The sequence below is a fragment of the Hemitrygon akajei genome, unplaced genomic scaffold (assembly GCF_048418815.1).
Source record: "Hemitrygon akajei unplaced genomic scaffold, sHemAka1.3 Scf000039, whole genome shotgun sequence".
Classification (NCBI taxonomy): domain Eukaryota; kingdom Metazoa; phylum Chordata; class Chondrichthyes; order Myliobatiformes; family Dasyatidae; genus Hemitrygon; species Hemitrygon akajei.
Window position 1 is genome coordinate 8,134,586 of NW_027331925.1, and position 6,208 is coordinate 8,140,793.

The 6,208-nt window shown below is 52.0% G+C and overlaps 1 pseudogene; it reads right to left on the minus strand.

Moving 5' to 3' along the window:
* Positions 1-750: 750 nt before the first annotated feature.
* On the minus strand, positions 751-1,999 carry LOC140720267 (uncharacterized; annotated as a pseudogene).
* Between the last annotated feature and the right edge of the window lie 4,209 nt (positions 2,000-6,208).

Genomic DNA, 6,208 nt, shown 5'->3' on the forward strand with positions numbered 1-6,208 from the left:
GAAAAAAACAGCAGATGGAATACAGTGCCGGGAAGTGTATGTTCATGCATTTTGGTAGAAGAAATGAAAGTGTTAACTTCTTCGAATTGGACAGAAAATACCAAACAACTGAGGTGCAAAGGGACACGGGGAGTCTATGTTCAGGATTCCCTAACAGCTAATTTGCAGGTTGAGTCTGTGGTGTGGAAGGCAAATGCAACGTTAGCATTCATTTCCAGAGATCTACAATATATAAGCAAGGATGTAATTTGTAAAGTTGGTCATCACTGGTGAGGCCTCACTTGGAGTACAGGTTTGGGCCCCTTATCTTGGAAAGGATGTGCTGAAACTGGAGAAGGTTCAAAGTATGTTCACAAAAACAGATTCCAGGATTGAATGGATTGTCATATGAGGAGTGTTTAATGGGCCTGAGCCTGTATCAGCAGAGGAATTAGGACTGATCTCATTGAAACTTATCAAACTGTGGAAGGGCTTGATAGAGTGGATGTGGAAAGGATGCTTCCTGTGGTGGAAGAGTCTACGACCAGGGAACAGAGCATCAGAATAGAGGGGTGTCCTTTCAGAACGGAGATGACAGAGAACGGACAGAGAGTGGTGAATCTGCGGAATTCCGTGCCACAGGCAGCTATGGAGGCCAATTCTTTATGTACATTTAGGGCAGAGGTGGATAGAATCTTGATCGATCCTGGCATGAAGGGATACAGGGACAAGACAGGTGATTGGTGCAGAGAGGAAATTTGGATCAGCCACGATAAAATGACAGAACAGACTCGATGGGGTCAACAGCCTTATTCTGGTCTTATATCTTATAGTCTGACGGTCTGTCCCCAGTGTGAACTCGCTGATGCAGCTTCAAGTCAGATGACTAAGTGAATCCCTTCCCACAATCTGAGAAAGTGAATGGTTTCTCCCCAGTATGAACTAACTGGTGTCTCTGCAGCTTGGATGACCGAGTGAATCCCTTCCCACATTCAGGGCAGGTGAACGGCCTCTCCCCAGTGTGGATTCGCTGATGTGACAAAAGGTTGGATGACTGAGTGAATCCCTTCCCACATTCAGAGCAGGTGAACGGCCTCTCCCCAGTGTGAACCAGCTGGTGTCTCTGCAGGGTGGATGAGTGAGTGAATCCCTTCCCACACACAGAGCAGGTGAACGGCCTCTCCCCAGTATGAAGTCGCTGATGTATTTTCATGTCAGATGACAGAGTGAATCTCTTCCCACATTCAGAGCAGCTGAACGGTTTCTCCCCAGTGTGAAATCGTTGATGTACGCTCAGCTGAGCTGCACGAGCGAACTCCTTCCCACAGTCTGAGCAAGTGAATGGTTTCTCCCCAGTGTGAATTCACTGATGTTCCTTCAGTTGAGATGAACGTGCGAATCCTTTCTCACATACGGAGCAGGTAAATGGTTTCTCCCCGGTGTGAACCAGCCAGTGTGTCTGTAGTTTGGATGACTGAGTGAATCCCTTCCCACATTCAGAGCAGGTGAATGGCCTCTCCCCAGTGTGAACCAGCAAGTGTCTCTGTAGTTTGGATGAGTGCGTGAATACTTTCCCACAATCAGAGCAGGTGAACGGACTCACCCCAGTGTGAACTCACTGATGTACCTTCAGGTCAGGTGACCGAGTGAATCCCTTCCCACATTCTGAGCACCTGAACGGTTTCTCCCCAGTGTGAGTTTGCTGATGTTCCTGTAGTTGAGATGACCGAGTGAATCCCTTCCCACATTCTGAGCAGCTGAACGGTTTCTCCCCAGTGTGAGTTTGCTGATGTTCCTGTAGTTGAGATGACCGAGTGAATCCCTTCCCACATTCTGAGCAGCTGAACGGTTTCTCCCCAGTGTGAGTTTGCTGATGTTCCTGTAGTTGAGATGACAGAGTGAATCCCTTCCCACATTCTGAGCAGCTGAACGGTTTCTCCCCAGTGTGAACTCGCCGATGTACCTTCAGTTGAGATGACGAAGTGAACTCCTTCCCAGAGTCTGAACAGTTGATCCCCATCACTCTCTCTACATCACCGGGTCGTACCACCCTGGGCTTCAACTGGGCACAGTTCCTCCTTCCAATGCCGTGTCCCGCTTCATGCCACCACACACACCTCCTTAAAGGCAGCTTGAAACACTGGGTGCACTGTCAGAGTCTCCAAAAAGTTCTCACCCGCCTTCTTCTAGAGTCTCCGTACAAGAGGGGTGATGGTCCCCACCAGAATTAATACACATCTCGTCGCAACTGGGTCCGGGCAAACCAGCACTCAGACACTCCCTCCTCGGCCTCTAGAAACTCCAGCCTCACGGACAAATACCCATCGTATGGATAATCACCAGCACTGTTACCCCAAATTTCCAGGGCACTGAAGGGCGTCAAGGGTAAATGCGACAAATGATGATCGTAGAATGACCGGTACAACAGCGTGACCTGTGACCCCGTGTCGAGTATGGCTTTTGCATCTATTCCCTTATCCGGATTGACACGCTGGATCGTGGTCCCACCAATCCTTCGCTGACAGGATCCTCTCCTCTCCGGGGTCCCGTGGCACTTTGTGTTTTCCCAGAGACTCCAGGCCGTTCCCTCACTGGGTCTCCTCTAAGCTTCCCGACCCCCCCCCCCCCCCCGCCTTACTGCTTGGACACCCGCGGAGTCTCGCCTCGAGGGGCTCCCAGCCGGTCACATCCCCGGCTGAAGTGCCCCTCTTCCCCACAGTTATAACACACACCCCGTCTCGCGGGACCCCGGCCTCCCCCGGGCTTCTGTGCATTCCGTCCCTTCAGGGAGGGGCCCTCTCTGCCAGTCCCCTCATGCGGAGGAACCTGCTCACTATCTCCCGATTGGAACTGGCCCCAGTCACTTCACTACAAGGGGCTACCACGGAGGAGAGCGCCGTACTGCCGGAGCCCTCTTTCGATTCCAATGCGTCTTCCTCCTCCCTCACCTCTCTGAGCAACTGAACAAAGGATGGGTGGGGGCCGCGATCTACTGGACTGCCGGAGACTCGTAGCAATCACTTCATGCCTCGGCGCCCCTTGCTACCTGGTCTATCCTGATCTGATTCACCCCCGTCTCCGGAATGACCCGCCGTCGCCTCAGACAATTTATCCTTCGCTCTACCCGGAAAAGATACTCAGAAAGCTTTTCTCCTTTCTCTTGACGGAGGCCCCGAAGCTCCTCTAAAAGCTCCACCGTGCCCCCCGTCAGACCAAAAGCCTCCTCCAATGCTTCTAGATACTCCCTCCAGGTAGCCAAGGGGTTGCTGCCCTTCCCACCTTTCACTACCTCAGCTGCCACCCCTCACAAATTGTTAAACAATCTCTGCCCCTTCTATTCCTCAGAGCACTACCACTCACCCAGCAGCCGAGAGACATGCTCTACCCAGGACTCACAATCTTCTTCCCCTTCCGGGTAGGGATGCGCCCTGAGAAAATTCTTAAATTCTAACGACGACCCGCCGACTTGTTCATCAAGGAGTTAATGGCTGACGCCAACTCCGAACCCTCCCCCTTCCGTGGCAGAGGGGGACCAATGAGATTTTCCAAATCCGACCACTCCCTTCCTTCATCCTTCAAAAACGATAGGACCCGGTCTCGAAAATCTCCGCCCCCAGCTGCTGGCAACTTCTCTGGTGTCCCATCAGACCTGTCAAACCTTTTCTGTGTGACAATGTTCACGCCCCATGGACCCACGTCACTGAGATCACCGATAGACGGTGGCAGCCCCACCGCCGAGACGTCAGCACCGATTCGCACTAACACATAGCCTAAATCCCCCATTTTGCCAATCTTTCTGCCTACGATTTCGACCCTACCGATAGCTCTGACCGTACTCAAGCATCAAATTAACACTCCGTCCGAGATACGCATGTCCACCCCACTTAATACGCAGGCATGAGTAACCGATTCTCCCTCGATCTCACACCAGAGTTAAGTCCTATCCGAATCCATCTCCCCTCGTTTAAACCGGAACGAATTACCCCGTATGTGACAAATTCAATCCCGAACGAGAAACCCCTCTCTTGTAGGGCGAAACGTACAAATAGAGCGGGGGCCCGAGATGCCGGATGCAGCTAGTACCAGGACGCAAGGTCGAGGAAGAGCCCACACTGGGGGAGTCGGGCCGGCCCCAGACATGCCTCTGTGAGGGATACTGCTCGGATGGTTAGTACATGCTGCCGTTCTCTGATGCCCCCGTGGTGGAGGATGAGACTCCTGGTCCTTCCCCCATTGGTTTGGATGGGGTAAGGGGAGCTGGTGATGGGCTGTACAGAGTACCACCACAGGGCGTAGGCGGGGAGTTTGGCTCGGAGTAAGAGAGAGAGGGTTCCGAGGTGCAGAGGGGTTTGGTTGACCGCTCGCGGGAGGGTTCGCCTCGTGGTTTCCATGAGTCTTCTGTAGTGTCAGTGGTGGAGGAGTTAGAAGAGGGGATGCGAAGGTCCCAGAGAAGTAAACCCCCCAGCTAGGTTGGCTTATGTAGCACCAGGGGAACGGGGTTTGATCTCTGTTTTGGGGAGTTATGTCACTGCTTTCTGCACTTGGGTTGGGCTTTGCGCTTTGCAGGAGGGGTTGGCAAATTATCTGCGCGTCATGAGGGCATGTCTAAATTTGGTAGGGGGAGATTGTAGGACTCTCGGTAACAGTAACAGTGGTGTTAACTGTTCAGGCTAACAAAATGGCTTCTCTGTACTGTTATAATGAAATGGCTTCTCTATAACGTTATTTCATGCTGTAATGGGTTTCTGTGTCTGGTATGTTTGAGATGTGACTACCGATAAGGGGCAAACTGACCAATGGAGGATTGTTATGCTGTCTTGTATGTGTGAGCTGAGCGGGAGTTCGCGGTCTTTTTCGGGAGGCCAGCGAGGAGGACGGACGTGTGAGGAGCGGACAGCGGTTCCAGGGCGGCGGATACTGGACGTCGGCGGTTTGGACGGTGGCCGAAGGCTCGGAAGGTCCTTGTGGATGGAACCGGAGGCGTGAGCTCCAACGTATTAAAATATTACGTGCACAAACTGATAAACTTATTTATTTGGAGCATTTAGGTTATCTATTTCTACTAACCCACCACTAAGAAATAGCTATAAAATTGCAATTATTTACTCTCTTTTGGTGTATTTTCTGGTATTTGTGGGGGGGGGGGGACATTACACCGAATTTGCACCCAGGTATCGCACTATTAACGGAGCGACGGCACTGGGGGCACGGAGGCTACATTATCGATCTATTTCCCTCCCTCTCACTGTCTTTCCTTGTCTCCCTCACGATGTCTCAGACGCTTCGCTATCTCTCTCTCATTCTATTTTCTCTGCCCCTCCCACACGCCCTCGCGCTCACTCTCGCGACATGTTCCACGTGTCCTATCCCTCACGTGCTCTCCTTCGCTCCCTCTCCCTCACGCCAACTCTTTCGTGCGTTCTCCCCTCGCGATGTCTCCTTCTGTCGCTCTCCCTCGCGCTCACCATCGCCCGCACCCTCTCCGTCACGCCCTTTACATCACGCTCTGTCTAGCCTCATCTCCATGGCACAAGCTCCCTCGTGCCCTCTCCCTCACGTGCCCTCCCGCGCGCCCTTTCCTCGCGATATCTCATTCGCTCTCTTCCTCGCGCCCTCTCCCTCACGTGCTCTCCCGCGCGCCCTTTCCTCGCGATATCTCATTCGCTCTCTTCCTCGCGCTCATTCTCCCTGTCTCACTATCCCTCACAGAGACAAATGAACGTAACAGTTCATTTGTAAAATTCTTTTACAGGAAGATATTTCAAGATGGCAGTGAGAAGGAAAACCTACAGGTAGAAAAGGACAAGAATAAAAGGTGGTGAAGGAAAGGACGGGTTTTGACGGGATTAGCAGTGGTTGATAGAGATGAAAATATACTCCAAGATCAGAAGGTTTTTTCAGAACCGGGGAGCAAGAGAAACAGGTTCACCTCAAGCTTCGATATAACAGGGCGGGACGTGAGGCGCAAAAGGGATTTCTCTGGGATGTTGAGGCCAGTGATGCCGTCGGGGTCAGCTGTAAACAGCTGTTTTGTAATTCTAAGGCAGCGCACAAAACGGGAAATGAGTAAATAATTGACAGGACTCTGAAGAAGGGTCTCGGCCCCAAACGTCGACAGTTTATTCTTTTCCATAGATGCTGCCTGGCCTGCTGATTTCCTCCAGCATTTTGTGTGAGGAGAAGAGTAAACAGTCGAGGTTTCGTGGCGAGACCCTTCACCAGGATCTGA